Source organism: Cryptomeria japonica, chromosome 7 (genome assembly GCF_030272615.1).
Source record: "Cryptomeria japonica chromosome 7, Sugi_1.0, whole genome shotgun sequence".
NCBI classification, from domain to species: Eukaryota; Viridiplantae; Streptophyta; class Pinopsida; order Cupressales; family Cupressaceae; genus Cryptomeria; species Cryptomeria japonica.
Genome location: NC_081411.1, coordinates 551,239,277 through 551,256,347, shown reverse-complemented (window position 1 = coordinate 551,256,347; position 17,071 = coordinate 551,239,277).

The window sequence follows — 17,071 nt, the reverse complement described above, 5'->3', positions numbered from 1 at the left end:
GTGTCAAGATTGGGAATTGTGGTGGATCCTAAAAAATTAAAAGCTATACCTAAAATGCTTCCTCCTAGAAATCTCAAGAAGTTAAATAGTCTACAAGGAGATCTTTAGGCCATCTGTTGTTTCATTGCCCAACTTGCAAATAAATGCCAATAAATTCCTCACCTGCTTCAAAAAGATAAAATTCTAGTCCGATTACCTATGCCAAAAGGCTTTCAATAACTCAAGGCGTACCTGGTATCATCGCCTATTATTATGCCTCTACCCAGGTTCAGCCACTCCTTTTGTACATTTTAGTAACAATGGTTGCCTTGGAGGCACTTTTAGCAAAAATAGATGAATAGGGCAAAGAAATAACCATCTATTACATCATTCATACTTTTAGTGAGATATGAGCTAAATTATACACCTATAGAATGAGCATGCCTTGAAATTGTATTAGTACTTATAAAATTAGATACTACATGCTCAATCATAGGACAAAGCTCATTGCCAAAATTGGCCCACTTAAGTACTTACTCTACAAAGAAGCTCTTATAGGAAGAACAACTAAATGGGTCACGATGCTAAGTGATTTTGATATTGAATATGTGGATAGTAAAGCAATAAAAGGACAAATAATCATTGATTAGTTAGTTGAGGCTCTTGTACAAGCAGATCATCTCTTAATCAAAGAATTCTCTAATGATGTCATTTTATCCATCACACAATCAACTTAATGGATCTTATACCCAACATGGCTTAGGCGTAGGTATATTATTTGTCACGTCGTAATGGGATTATATACCAAAGTCCTAAGAGATTGCCTTCCCTTGCACCAACAATATAAAAAAATATGAGGCTCTCATCACAGGACTCCATATTGCCATCAAATGGAAAATTGTTGATATGTATGTCTATGGTGATTCCCAATCAGTCATCAAACAAGTCAATGATGAGTATCAAACTAAGGATACCAAACTACTCTTATATAGAAGAATAGTTGAATATTTCAAGAAACACTTTACTTCAATCCAAATTTGAAATATTTCCCCAAGCAAACAACAAAGCAACAAATGCCATGGAAACTATTGGATCTTTGTGAGAGATGCCTCAAAGCAATTATAAGTGTGAGTTCCTAGTTCAGAACCTCTTAGTTTCAGCATATGATATTCTAGAATTAGAAATGGTGTGTGATTGGTCCCAATTCACTTTTGTATCAAGACATCTATGCCTACCTATGTGACAACACCATTCCACCTAAACTTACCAAAAAGTAACAAAAAAACTTTATTCATCATTCCTCCCACTACACTATCCTTGGTGATACCCTCTTTCAAAATAAATTTTATGGAATCCTCCTATAATGTCTAGAAAAGGATGAAGCTTGAACAACTCTATAAGAGGTGCATGAAGCTATCTATGGGGCACACTCTAGTGGTCTAACTCTTGCAAAGAAGCACCTCAAAATGGATTATTATTGGCCTACAATGGAACAAGATGCTTACCAAAGTGTGAAAAAATTCTTACACTGTCAATAGCATGATGATTTGATACATGCATCATCTCAATAATTGCAATTAACTATCACCCCTTGGCCCATATCTCAATGAGGGCTTGGTCTAATTGGCAAAATCCATCCCACTTCATCCAATGGTCATAAATTCAAATATTTCACCAAATGGGTTGAAGCCATCCCCCTTACATATGCTACAGGAAAACAAATTGCCAATTATCTTATATGTCGCTACAACATCCCCTTGTCAATCATAATTGATAATGGTAAAACTTTCAAAAACCAAGATGTTTGTGAGCTTTGCCAACAATTTAAGATCCATCACCACTTATCCACCCCTTATTACCCACAAGGAAATGGTCAAAGTTGAGGCTTCAAATAAAACCATTATTAAAATCTTCAAAAAGACAATCAAATAAATTGGTCATGACTAGAACCTACAACTTAATCCCACTAGGTATGGTCCTATCACACTAGCATTCACACACCCACACTAGTACATTTGGGTCAAGATTTCGACGGCCAATCGTTGGATTTCCGACCACATTTCGTCGCACTACCGACAAAAACGGCCGTCAAAAACTTTGTGTCGAAAGTTCCGACTATCCTCGTGGTCGCCGCAATTTCAACATTACCCCAACCTTTCCAACGGCCACCATGCATGCTCAATCCGTGAATGAATATCATCGCCATCTCGAGCTGTCATCGGAATTCTAACACAAAAGTATAAAATTTTGACAGAGAAGTGTCGTCAGATGCACAACATCCTTGTCGAGCGTTTCATTAGTGGTCGTTGGAATTCCGACGACGAGAGATGATGTGGGTCGAACTGCTTTGCCGTCGGTGCATGAAAGCATTGAACGAGTTCTACTTTTAAAAATTACATGAAACATTTTTAATTTATTTGATTCAGTGTTATTTGCAAAAAATTATTATCAATGATGTTTCCTTTCTCCAAGAATTATCTAGGACCTTTCCGTCAGATAATATGTAACATCGAATGACTAAATGTTTTCTTTACAATTGCTTATTTAATTTAAGTATTATCTTAGCATGAATTAAAATTTATATCTGTACGGAAGCAGAACATACAAGTTGAAGAGTCTCTTGCATGCAAATTTCCTAAAAGAAAGCAAGCAGGCATTATCTTGAATGACATGGAAACAAGCTCATCTGCTGCCTAGAAGAGAGCAATTGGAGAATGGCAAAGGAAATTTTTTAAGGGTGATAAATAGATAGATAGTATGCAATACAAACAAATAATGTCTGGAGTGTCTGATGTGACATCTCTAATTTATGTCCAAAGTGTCTAACTGGTTTTGGAGTTCCTGTGAAACCTATTGGGCCACGCTTGGAGGAAATCAATGTGTTCATGCAAGGAGCACCTTTTTTCTATTATGAGAATGATACTTTTGCACCTAGGGATATTTGGAAGTCAATATCCAAAAATTTCTATAGTGTGGAACAAGAGTTGGCGGACTCAAAGTATAATTGTCAGCTTTCAGAAGACCAAGAGGTTATGTACACAATCTCCCAATAGAAGAGCAACCACAAGAATTACCTCTCCCCCCCATGACTATTCAGGAAGCACTTCCTCAAACAAAGGACTATTGGCCTCCATAGGATCAAAGAAAAAAATTAAAGCATAGACTCTAGACGATGTGGTGGTGTCCTCCATGAAGAACTCTACACTATAATTGAAAATTCACGAGGGAAACTGCAAGATAGTGAAGAGAAATAAAATCTTGAAAAGTGGGAAGAATGGATCTTGGTTTGGGTGGGGCCAAGTTAGGTGACTCCTCTAGAGGTTGATGAGATAGAAATCATACTAGGATTTGAAAAAGATCACACTCGTGGAACTTCGTGTGCGAGTGATCGATTGCGGTGTTTGGGTAATGCATTCCAAATAGATACAGTTGCATTCCAAATAGATACAGTTGCATTCCAAATAGATACAGTTGCATGCCATCAAGACATTACCCATTTGGAATGCAACTATATCTATTTGGAATGCATTACCCAAACACCGCAATCGATCACTTGCACACGAAGTTCCATGAGTGTGATCTTTTTCAAATCCTAATATGATTTCTATCTCGTCAACCTCTAGAGGAGCCACCTGACTTGGCCCCACCCAAACCAAGATCCATTCTTCCCACTTTTCAAGATTGTATTTCTCTTCACTATCTTGCAGTTTCCCTCATGAATTTTCAATTATAGTGTAGAGTTCTTCATGGAGGACACCACCACATCGTCTAGAGTCTATGCTTTAATTTTTTTCTTTGATCCTATGGAGGCCAATAGTCCTCTATTTGAGGAAGTGCTTCCTGAATAGTCATGGGGGGGAGAGGTAATTCTTGAAATCGCTCTTCTATTAGGAGATTGTGTACATAACCTCTTGGTCTTCTGAAAGCTGACAATTATACTTTGAGTCCGCCAACTCTTGTTCCACACTATAGAAATTTTTGGATATTGACTTCCAAATATCCCTAGGTGCAAAAGTATCATTCTCATAATAGAAAAAAGGTGCTCCTTGCATGAACACAGTGATTTCCTCCAAGCGTGGCCCAATAGGTTTTGCAGGAACTCCAAAACCAGTTAGACCCTCTGGACATAAATTAGAGATGTCACATCAGACACTCCAGACATTGTTTGTTTGTATTGCATACTATCTATCTATTTATCACTCTTAAACACTTTCCTCTGCCATTCTCCAATTGCTCTCTTCTAGGCAGCTAATGAGCTTGTTTCCATGTCATTCAAGATAATGCCTACATGCTTTCTTTTAGGAAATTTGCTTGCACATGACTCTTGAACTTTTATGTTCTGCTTCCGTACAGATATAAATTTTAATTCATGCTCAGATAATAATTAAATAAAATAAGCATTTGTAATGAAAAGATTTAGTCATTCGATGTTACATATTATCTGACAGAAAGGTCCTAGACAATTCTTGGAGAAAGGAAACATCATTGATAATCATTTTTTGCAAATAACACTGAATCAAATAAATTAAAAATGTTTCATGTGATTTTTAAAAGTAGAACTCGTTCAATGCTTTCATGCACCGACGGCAAAGCCGTCTGACCCACACCATTATGCATAATAGAAAAAATCAATATAATAGGCTATTATAAAGAATATATACAAAAATATGAAAGAACATTAAATTACCATTACAAACCCATAAACCATTAAATAGTGAAAATAGATATAAATTTGTAAATGTCTCCCTATAAACACCACAACCATAACCAAAACAAAAAAAATTCTTACCCGCAAAAACTTAGCTGGTGAGTTGCAAGTCTACAACATCTCTCAAATGATCAAACCGTTTCTTAATTTTGTTCTTCTGGTTAGTCAATGGATTTAGTTGCATGTTCAAGTTTACTATTTGAAGCCTTCTGTTTCCCTATATTTGAGACATAATAAAATTCTTGTGAGTAGGAAATTGATTCAGGAGTTACGTGTGAAGAATTTGGCAAAGTAAATGATGACAATCAAACTCAAATTTTATCTGTCTTGATTAAAGACTTTTATCCTGGTGGCATTAAATTAAAGTTCTTTCTCTATTTTTTGGTGATCTCTAGAGCAGAGGTTGCTTTTCATCGACCTGGGATACATTTAACTTGTGTTCTATCTGTGGAAATATGTATCCTAGGATGATGCAATGCAACCTCTGCTCCACCAATACCAAATAGAAGAGAAAGTACTTTAATTTAAAGCCATCACAATAAAATGCTTTCAAGACATATATTAGGTATAAAAGGAAGCCTACCCTATCATTTGAAGGGGTTTACCTACAATTCAAGTGATCTCTTAATTATAAAATCAATTCAATTCCAAGTGAACGTGCAATCAAGCATTCATCAAGAATTGAAGGAGAAATCAAGCTAATAAAGATACTTAATAAAGATATCATCTTTTAAATTAAGAAATGGGCAGGAGAATAAGAATACAAACCTTCCATATTGCACACTTCAAGGTATATTAAAATCAGTTTAAAGTGTATTCATTTAGGGACCTTTCATAAAATATTCTCAACTTACATATCATAAAAGGATCTGCTCCACCAATACCAGATAGAAGAGAAAGTACTTTAATTTAAAGCCATCGAGATAAAATGCTTCCAAGACATATAAAATCAAGTGATCTCTTAGTTATAAAATCAATTCAATTCCAAGTGAATAGGCAATCAAGCATTGAAGGAGAATTCAAGTTGGTGCAGGTGAATTTGGAAGACAAAAGGACTCAATGAAACCATTAAAGACTTTTGAAGGTCTTAGGAGTGAAGATCCAATCAATTATGCACACAATGAAGCCATTAAAGACAATCACTATTAGCATAGATTGTAGGATATGCACAAGATGTGTTTGAAATGGATTTAGAAACTTCCAACCAAATGTGATTAGTGAGTATAGATGTTGTAGTGCAACTGCCCAGGTACACATGCATGCAAAATATGTAAGCTTAGATAAGGCACATGAACTATTTGACATAATGCCTCAAAGATCACCCAATATCCAATGATGGTTGGGAGAAAGAAAACATCAATTTTTTGATAATCTTAAATATTTCTTTATTCATCACTATAAATCTATTATGAATATAGTCTCAATATTGCAGAAATTTATCTTATTATGAATGCAATATTTAGGGATGTAATCTTTATATTTTTTTTTTAATTAGGAAAAGGTCCTAATACATTTATATGGAATGATTACATTTATATTTTATTTGTGTCTCCTAAATATCCACAAAATTTGAAACATTTACCCCAACTAATTAATCTACAGAAAGATACCACTAAAGAAAGAAATTCAATCCTCACCACTATGGTCTTGAAGGCTTTTAAGACACTTGGATTCCTATTTTGGCCCACTTTTCCTTGACCCTATGTTAAGATAGTAAACTAGTTTGATAGAATCTATTGGGTGGGAAATTGTGTATGGTTGCAATTATTTTCATGCATGAAAAGTGATTTAAAGTTTGGACCAATAGAGGATAAGTATTTCTTGAACCTTCAAGGACATGTGTAGAGCACCGCATGGATGTTTCTCCATTATTGAACTCTTTGACTATGTAAGTAAATTATTTTTGGTTGATGACACAGTAAGTGTGGTATTTGTCTTTTCGATATGTTGTGGATAATATTAATCAAATATGGAATTTTTTTGATGCTATATACACTATATTTTGGATTTAATTTAGGTAAGCGAAGAGGTAATGGAAGAATAAAAGAGGCACACAAAGGAAGAAGAGTGAAATAGGATGGAGGTTACCTCATCAACATGAATGAATGCCTCATCTACAGAAGTAAAAGGTACCTCTAATGGTTTCAAAATTTGTCAAAATAGTTATGATATACCAAATAATCAAGTGGAATATCCTTTAGGTAACTAATATTATCTTCAAACTATTTATTTTGATTTTCATCATATCCTTTCCATGTGCATTTCCCTTGGTTTTAGTCACATTTTTTCTTTATTTTATATATATTCAAAACAAAATTTATAGATGCCTCTACTTTTCTCACCACTCATTAATTTTTTGGGATTTTCATTCCATTCACCAAGGTTGGCATCTATTCTAATACTTTGTGGCATGGCCAAGATAAATTATTATTCTCTCCATCTTGTTAATGACCATTTCATTAATGAATCCTTCCTCATAATTTTGGATAAGTGAGACAATGTTAGCTCCAGGAATCTTTTCAATCCTCTTTCAAGATTCTTTCCCAAGTAATAATCTTGCATATTGGAAAATAAATTACGCTTCTATTTTTCCAAGCTACTCTTCCTTATAATGTTTAGATTTATTCTAAAGTGCTCATTGTGACTCATGTTTACTACTCTTCTTATTAGTCTCATTCCAATATCTCCTACAAAAATATGGAATGATTACATTTATATTTTATTTGTGTCTCCTAAATATCCACAAAATTTGGAACAATAATACAATTTTTCAATAATACTATGAACATCACTTTGATGAAATGAGTACTAAGTGATCCATTCTTATGAGGGGTTCATAAGAACTACTCATGAGAATGGGTCAGCTTGACCCTAAAACTATGCAAGTGAATCTTGATATAAATATCATAGTATGAAAGTCTTGTGAAAACACTCATTCTTCTAGCATTGAAAGTTGTGAGAGAGTTTATAAGGGGATTCTCATGTGTATAGATTCAATGTATAAGTTCAAGACAGATTTTGAGGTGATATTTCTTTCCTTTTGGTACATCTATCTTTAAATTGGATGTTCTTTTGCCTTCATGGTAGGGAGTAAGTAATTTTTATGTGAGTTCCTTTTTTCATTCTTGGATTATTAAGGAAAACGTAGTTTGTGAAGAGGAGGTTTTGCTTGTTATCTTATAAAAAAATTGGGTATTAGCTATTATAATAAATGATAGACAAAACAATGTCCTCTAAGGATGTTGAAAAGAAATATCTATATGATGGATTCTCTTCCCAATTTATCTTCAAAGTTATTTAGTAAATATTTGGGAAACCAAAATAGGGTATGTTGATTTGCAAAGGAAGAACTAAATCTCCCAAGCTTGTTCCAACAACCATAAAATTTTATGATTGGGATGCAAGGGAGATTAGTGGATTTGATGGGTTGGATTTGGCTAGATTCACCTAAGACAATTGATGATTTATTAGGCATTGTTGTCATCGATGCATTGTTAAGGTTATTATGGTTGATTATCAAAGCTAGTGGGATTCAAATATATAGAGGCGTGTTTAAGATAATTCTTATCATTGGTTGGTTAATAAAAATATGGTTTCAAGATTGATGCACAAACATATTAGAAGGGCACTTTTATGATGTATGTGAAATAATCACATTATTAAGCAAAATAATACGTAATCTATAGGCAAGAATACTCCATATATAGATATTCTATATGAGGGACATGACTAATTCCACAAACTATAAGATTGACTAGGCTTTTCTCATTAGTGGAATCATATAATAGCTAGTGTGTATTGTTGGCTAGATGCATGAATTTGTAGTTTCCATACAACTAAGAAATGATAATGTTTCTAAGTACAAACCAAGTGAGAACTATAGACCCACTAATCTAATTTGTAACCACTCGCCATGACTATATTATGATAACTCTCTTATTGATAATAGAGAGTATCTAAAGCATTTATTAAGACCCTAATTATGGTCATGGTAGACAACACAAAGAATGACTTCCATAGGAGGCTAAGAAGGTGATCCATGAACAAGAGTTTGTTTCATTCAATCCTTAACATTAACTATCATTAAGGTGGAGAAATTTTTGAGGTGAGAAATTTAGTGAAATATTACTTAATATTCTAACTAGAGATATTACATACTAATCATGAAGTGTGAGTTCATATGACTCACTGATATATAATGATAAAGTATTACATAATTAAAATTGTAAAAAACTCTACCTACTTGATATTAAATTTATTATTATTCTAATGTGCAAAGAATAAACAAGATTATCTAGGAATTAAATCTATTACAGTTTCATCATTAATAGATGGATGGATTGAATGAGTGATCGGTGAAGTAGTTGAATTTGTGCCTATAATTCCTCTGTTTGGATTCTCTCTATTACACGGGGAGAAATGGGGGTGATGGGGGAGGAGATTACAATCTTGTATCAAGATGTAGATTTATTTTCTGACCATATTAATGTAATGAAAATGAATCAAAAATTATCTTGATTAATCTGTTCTAATACCCTAACTAGCAAGGAATTTTGTTGATACAACTGTAGCACAAGTTCAAGAAAATTTATCACCGCAAAAATACCAGTCCTCGAGCGCTCGCATCCAAAAATCTTTCTCATTGTTGTTGATGGAGGCCCGGGCATCGCCGTTTACACAGCCCATTTTGGGCTCCCTTGTGGTCATCCTCGCTGGTTATGTACCAGCCCGTGGCACTTCGTTCCCCAGCTGCGGCCGTGTTTGTCACCAATGATCGCTACAGAGGCGGGACGAATGAGATAGGCCGGATTTTGTAAAGAGGCGGGATTTTGGTCTTTTCTTTTTTTTTAAGTAATGCACGCATTCATCAAAATTTCAACGAACATGGGCACTTTTTCAAAAAAACCCTAATGTCATTGGATTATCGTCGGAATTCCGACGAACATGGGCATTTTTTTTAAAAAAAAATCAAATTTTCACACAATGCTCCTTGTCCATCAGAAACCTCCATCGGAATTTGACCCCAAATGTATTAGTGCCACTAGAGCCACACCTTAGTCACTAGTCTTTGGTTTCAAAGTTGTTTTACCAGTTGAGATTGAGCTACCATCATTAAGGGTTTCACTTCAACACATACTCCCTGGATAACAATATCAAGTTGCATGCCTCTAGGAGTTACAATTGCTAGATGAAAAGTGCCTCAATGCTTTGAACCACCTTCATGCATATAAAAATTGTCATCTCAGTTACAACAAAAGGGTAAAAAAATTTGAGTTTAAAGTTGGTGGTCTTATGCTTAAGGAAAATAAAATAAATCTTTGAGATCGAGAAAAAAAATTTGAGCTTAATTAGTTAGGGCCCTTCATAGTCACCTCCAAGTATGGATCAGAGGCCTATTAGCTTGCTACACCAAAAGGAGAACCCGTGGATGAGTCTATGAAAATTATCCATCTCAAAGGATTCTATGCATAATCCTTGGTGTATCCCAATTCCCAAAACCAAAAAAATACAAAAATAAATAAAAATAAAATGAAAAGTCTAAAAAATAAAAAAATACCAAAAAAATAGTAAAGAAAAAACATCCATTAGTGACAGCAACTCCTATCGTGCTATGGGAAAGTACCTTGATGAAAACCTTCTTGCAGGCTCCATGTGTAAATAAGATAAACCAACCATCTATTTGGTTACTAGTTTCTCCTTCACTGCATCCCATATCCCCCATCACATAAACACATCCTTTATTCATTTTACCATTCGTGCAAGAGTTCTTCACCTTATTTTCATCTTTCCCTTGTTTCACAATGCCACTATCCACCTCTTTCCACTACAAACATTCCACCCCCTATCCCCCTCCAATGAGATCATGAGTAATTCAAACACCATGAATAAAAAAAATCCATCACACTGAGCTATAATCCCATCATATTGAGTTTCCCACCAAATTGATCTTATTCATCTTGTGTGCATTACAAACACACACTAGCGATGTTGTACACAAAATCAACCTTAAGACCTTGTCACAAATAATTCCCAGCCGCCACATTTCATGTCTACCATAATTCCTAACCCAATCCATTTTAGACTCGTAGAGATGTGTTATTCTCATGACTGGCATACTACCCAATTCACTATCCTAATTATTGGCAAGAGATGTTTTGGTCGTATAATTCTTTTGTTGTTCTTTCTTTTGCATTGAATTTTATCTTTTGTCCTGTGACTACACTTACTTGGGTTCACCTACATCTTTCTATATCTTGGAGTGTTCTAACTGGTACATATTGGGGCATAGTCTTTGTTGTGTGGCATGTTTGGTGGTTATCTTACACATGGTCCAACAAGTTTTGATTATGATAATCATTCTTTGCATATACCCACCAAGATTCCATCAAAGACTTCTATGCATAAGTATATCCTTGTATCTTCATGCCTCAATGTCTCATTTGGGTTATGTTTGAACTTGCGTGTGTCAAGATAAGCTATTGTTTAAGAGGCTAGTCCATGCAAATGAAACTATGTCATCTTGGCTTTTACAACCAATGGTGCATAATCTCCTCTACTATATCAAAACTAAGATTGCTCTCCATATAAAATCATAACAATACCCCACCCACCATAGATTCCTAAGTCTTCCATCTCCATTGAACCTACCTTATTCTACCACCTCCCTACATATAGAATCTAAATTGCCTAAGGCTCCAATTTATTCACCTTCTTTTCTTATTCTTCTTCTCAATATTTACTATGACTTACACTAAAATAAATTTTGCATCCACATCCATGCAGTCCCACCTACCTAAGCATCATGAATAAATCACTCCCATTTTGTCTAATCCATTCCATTATGATCATTAATTCATTACACTTTTATTACATTGGGGCATAATATGGATTTGTTAGTCTTAAATTATCCCTTCATTACATCTTCTTCATTTAGTTATATTGTCATTAGCATTAGCATTTCAATATCGTTAATTGCATCCATTTTCCTTATTCATTAATTATGCTAAGACAACACATGGACTTGTTAGTCTTAAGAAAAACCCTTTAATTTTTCCATCACTCATTTTATTAGGTTGCATTCATTTAGATTAATTCCCATTTAGATTCATGACCATTAGTTGCATATTATATTAAATCCCTTTCAAGAATTACTATCTCCTCACCCCCCTTAGTTACACTCATCTAGCGATGTCCATTATTTAAATTAAATCTCTTTCAGGAATTAGTATCCCCCCACTCCCTTTAGTTATACTTGCCCATTATTAGATTCACCCGTCCTAGCTATAATCATTATCCATTACTTTCACTCTTATTACACCATTTAGATTTAATTATTTATACATCGTGACATCCTTTGATTCATTCATTATCATTAAATTGTTTTATCATTTAGATTCATTAGGTACATTTTTCCTTCCCAACTTTCTTAGGTTCATAATCATTAATTGCATTAGACACATAATATAATTGCATACCACGCATATATTCATATACATATCATTCATAAGACATAAAAACATCATGTACATCTAATACATAAGTCATACCTCATTACCCTATATTATAAAGTATTAGATAACATCAACATACATCATACATATACTATTGGCAATTTGGAGGAATTGATTATGTGTTGCATTTATGTTTGTCATTGATGTTAACACTAGTTGTTTTGTTGTCTACCGACTTCCAATAGAGTGGTTGGATTATCATGTTGATCTGGAGATTTGTCTCCGGTTTGGTCTGGTTGTTGGAATTGGTTTGGATTGGTTATTCATGTGTTCCTAATGCGTATCACATTTAGTTGGTTAGAGACTTGAGGATCTGGATGCTATCATATGTTCTAGTAAGCCTTTTGGTTATCAGTAAGGTTTTTACCGACAACGCTTTGATGAAGATATTTTGATGAATCCAATAAGTGGATTTGGTGTGGCTTCTAGAAGGTTATCAGGATGTTGATGGTTATCATGTTCATGTTCCAATTTATCATGGTGTTTCATTTGGCTTATGGCGACCTATTTTGGGTCTGGTGGTTATTCTATTAGGATATGGATCGATTTATGTAACGTGTTCGTCGATGCTCCCAATGCGTCACTAGTTGGATTTATTGTTTGGTTTATGTTGTTTTGGTCTTAGGCCAACTTGGTTTATCATTGGTTTATGAGGTTATGTAATGGATTTATTGTATTATCTTTTAAGTGGTCAACCTAATTGTTTAGGTCTCGGTTGGTATAAATATGATGTAAGATCTCTTTGTAGATCATGTGATATGGTATAGGTTATGGGATTATCTGTGTGCGAATAAAGTTGTAATCATATGCAGAGGTTTTGATCGATCTGTTGGAAAATGCACACTCCAATGACAAAGTGTAGGTGATTGAAGGTATTGTCATTGATGGAAACCTTACAATCCTATGGCACCGGCAAGCACCGGCAAAGATGATTACCGGCACCCCACCTGACAAGATTTTATTTTGTATTTAATTGTAAAATCTTTTTGTAAGCCGACAAGGTGAATTGTAATAGGACTCATATAAGTATGAGATCTTGTAGATAATTTGTGTAAGGATGTATGGAATGTAATAGACAAATGTGAATATTAAGGTAGATTTTGGAATAAGGCTTATGGAAGTTGTATGAGCTTAAACCGGTACTGAACCTGGCATAGTAGATGTTGAACCAAAGAAGTACATGATATTGGATTTGCATAATCCATTTTTGTAAGTCAGTGAGACTTCCCCTTTTGTAATTAAGCAGTGAGCTTTAGGCAGTTGGTCTTCCTGCATGTACAGGCCCCTATTGTAAGTAATATTTATTTAGTGGCCAGTGAGTGAATATTGTGGGTCATAAATCCCACCGAGGATTTTCCCACATCGGGTTTCCTCATTAAAAATATTGTGTTATGGTGTGCTTTCTATGTTGTGGTTATTGATCTTATTTACTGCATTATTTCTAGTTTACCGGTACACTGTTTTGGAATGCAATTTGTTTAATAAGTTAAAAAAATCTGTTAACCGGCAAGATACTGATTCACCCCGCCCCCCTCTTAGTATCTTTGGGAATCCTAACACAATCATATGTGATCAAGCTGGGTTTGTGTAAGTGGTTTAAGACCTCTCCTATTGAGCTTAACCAGAACTGTACTCAGACATAGGAGATGTTATTCTTGAAATTCTTTCATCTTTCTAGATTGTGGTCTGGATTTATTTTGTAGTCAGTGAGGCTCCTTTTGTAATGAGTAGTGCACTCTAGGATGTTAGCCTTCCTACATGTGTATGCCCCTGTTATTTTAATCACATATTGTAATGTTGCAAAATGGTAAATGATGGATCAAGAGGAGACTACCCTTTCCCTCCAAGGAGAGATGAGAGTTTCACTATTGATTACCCTTCAAACACTTTTCACCATGTTACATTCAGAAGAGGAGAGGAAATTCACTAGATTCAACCTTCAAGGATGAAGATTAAATTCTGAATGAAATGAGAATGATAAGTTGATCCCCTCTTCCTTATTTAAAAATGGAAAGGAATTGATTGAATTATGTAGTGCAAAAGTGACAAAGTCACCCTGTGAATTTGAGGAAAATTTGCATGGACCATGGTGGGAATGTACATGGTCCTCCAAAAAATCCACAAAATAAAATGGGTTTTTCTGCCTCTGCAAATGGAGCCCAAATCCATAATTACAATTGTGCACCTACAACCTACACATAGAAAAGAGAGGAAAATGGGTTGGGATTGGGTGTTTTCCTTTAGGTCAAACCCCGGTTTTAGAATTAACGAGGTAATGAAAGAAATTACTTGCAAGTAGATGTAAATGAAAGGCTGATTTGTAAATCACCTCAAGGGAGGTTGTGATAGCAATGTTGATAGAAATACTTGTGTGGAATTGAATGTTGAAATAAATCTTCTCTTCAATGGTTGAATCCTTGACTTGAATGCAACACCTAGCCTTGAAGGGAGGCTTGAGAATGCTCAATGTTGGAAAAGAATGCTTGAATGCTCTTGAATGCTTGATCGCCAATTTTCACCTTATTGAACCTTATCCCCCTTTTTGCAAATGAGAGGACAAATGCCCCTTAAATGCATGTCAATTAGGGTTAATGAAACTGATTTTCATCACAGGCCGACATCGAGGGAGTTTCCCACCCAATGCACAACCAACAATGCAACCCTACGAAGCGTCCTGCCCCAAAATAGGGCATGGATAGGGGTGCCATGCCCCTATCCTACCCCTTTCTCCAGAGTAGAGTGTAGATGGGGTGGTGTAGAGGACAAGAAAGAAGTTGTTTCTGAGGGTTGAGCAATCTCCAGTCTTTGATCGGGCTAGAGGATTAAATCTCGCATGCGTGAGGACCCTAATGCAGTCAAAAATTGCTAGGGTCACAATTTTATGACACTACATTTAGCCCCCACTTTAGCGGGAGTATAAGCGTACGTCAATACTGCTGGTAAAGTAAAAGGAAACAAGATTGAAAGACTTATACCATGTCAAGGAGGCAAGATGTGCCAAGCCTCTAGTGGACTTAGAATCTTACGATTTCGATTGACAAAGTAAAAGGGAAGATTGAGAAGGGGAGAACCATGACTACAAGTAGCAAAGTTCCCTTCACTATGAGTCATGAAAGAAAGGATACTAAAGATTACAAAGAAAAACAAAGTTCACTAAGTAATTCTAAGTATCAAAGAAGGAAAATATGAACGAAGTGTATGCCTCCATGTTAAAGAAAACACGTGCACCTTATCGAGAGAGATTGCTTTAAGGTAGGATACACCCAAGAGGGAGAGAAAGAGGGAGCACATTATCGCAAGAATTTAGCCCCCAATCAAGGAATAAACACAAAACACAAGGTAGTGTCACTTTCCTCGGGGTCAGTATGTTATATGATAACTCATGTGTATCTTGTATGTATATGCATATAATAATCGCCATTCCCCAAAGAAGGACACTACCTTAGAAGAAAGGGAAGAGAGGATGTCTTTTGAGTCAACATGAAAGAGACCAAGAAAAGATCTCAATGCTTTGCATCGTCCCCCAGTAGACATTAAGGGAGCAATAGAAGAACAAGGATACACATAAAAAATGGTCACAAAGAAGCAAGAAAGGAGAAAGACAGAAGATCTGCAGTGCTAATATTGCTAATCTAGCATGACATCCGCCTCCCAATCTTATTGATCACTATTTCAGGAAGGCAAGCAACATGCCAGAGGAGTGACATTGAGCACTGAAGATGGAGCTATCACAAGATCCAAGATCCAAACAAGGACTATACTCATGTTGTAAGTCACTTTGTTCAATTCTAGGAGCTAGGATTAGGGTTTGTGAAAACTCATCCAATAAATGCTTGTCCACATCAACATACTCATACTCACTATCAGAAGCATTAGGAGTTGTATTGCCATTATGAATAACATTTTCACCCATTACTTCATCAAAGTTTAGAGAAAGAGGAGAAAGAACACAAATAGGAGTAAAACCATCACATGTTTTGTGCAACTTATGATTTGCAGATGTTGGTTGAACATCTTGCTTAGGAGAAAAGGGAATCATATCAATTGTCGGAGTCTAAGGAGATTGATTATTTTGAGGGATAGCTTCATGATCTCAAACACAGTGCCTTCATCGGCATTCTCTCGCACAATGATTTTGTTGAGTCTTAATGGAAGGCTTAGAAGGAGAAGGAATACTTGAAAAAGTAGGAATGTTTCTCTCCTTGATAGTTGAAGGTTTAGGTTGAGGTCTTTTAGGTTGAACAAGAGGAGAAGAAGGCCTCCTCTCTCGATAAGAGGAAGGAGGTGGAACTGCACCATAGAAAGAAGGAATATTAGGTGTAGGAAGGAGACCAGGTCCACCATGAGGAGGAGGTATAGGTCTAACCTTAGGAATAATATTGTTGTTCTCCTTAAGAGAAGGTAAAATCACATCCATAGGAATATGTTGACAATCTTGCTTAGGAGGGAGATTAGTTCTATCTGTGAGGGGAAGAGCCTCATCTTGAAGAATGATAGGAATGTCAAGTATTTCAGATCTAGGTTGATTTAAGGACAAAATCATATCTTTCTTCCATTTTTTATAAGATTGAAAAAGAGCATCGCTCCTTGATGGAAGAGATTGAAATTGTTTAGGCCAAAAGAGATCAATACGAATGTTGGGGCTTCTTTCGGATGAACGAAATAAACTATGGTTCATGGTTATTGTTATTCTATTGTGAGGAAATTTTAGATAGTTGTGTATTGGAGAAGCAATAGCCTTCATGGAAGATAGCCAAGGATAGGCCAACTTCACATGGAATTGCTCAAAAGAAGGTATGATAATAAAGTCAACATCCATGGATTTAGTATGAACTTCAATAGGACGGGTGATAGAACCAATGGTAGGACAAGA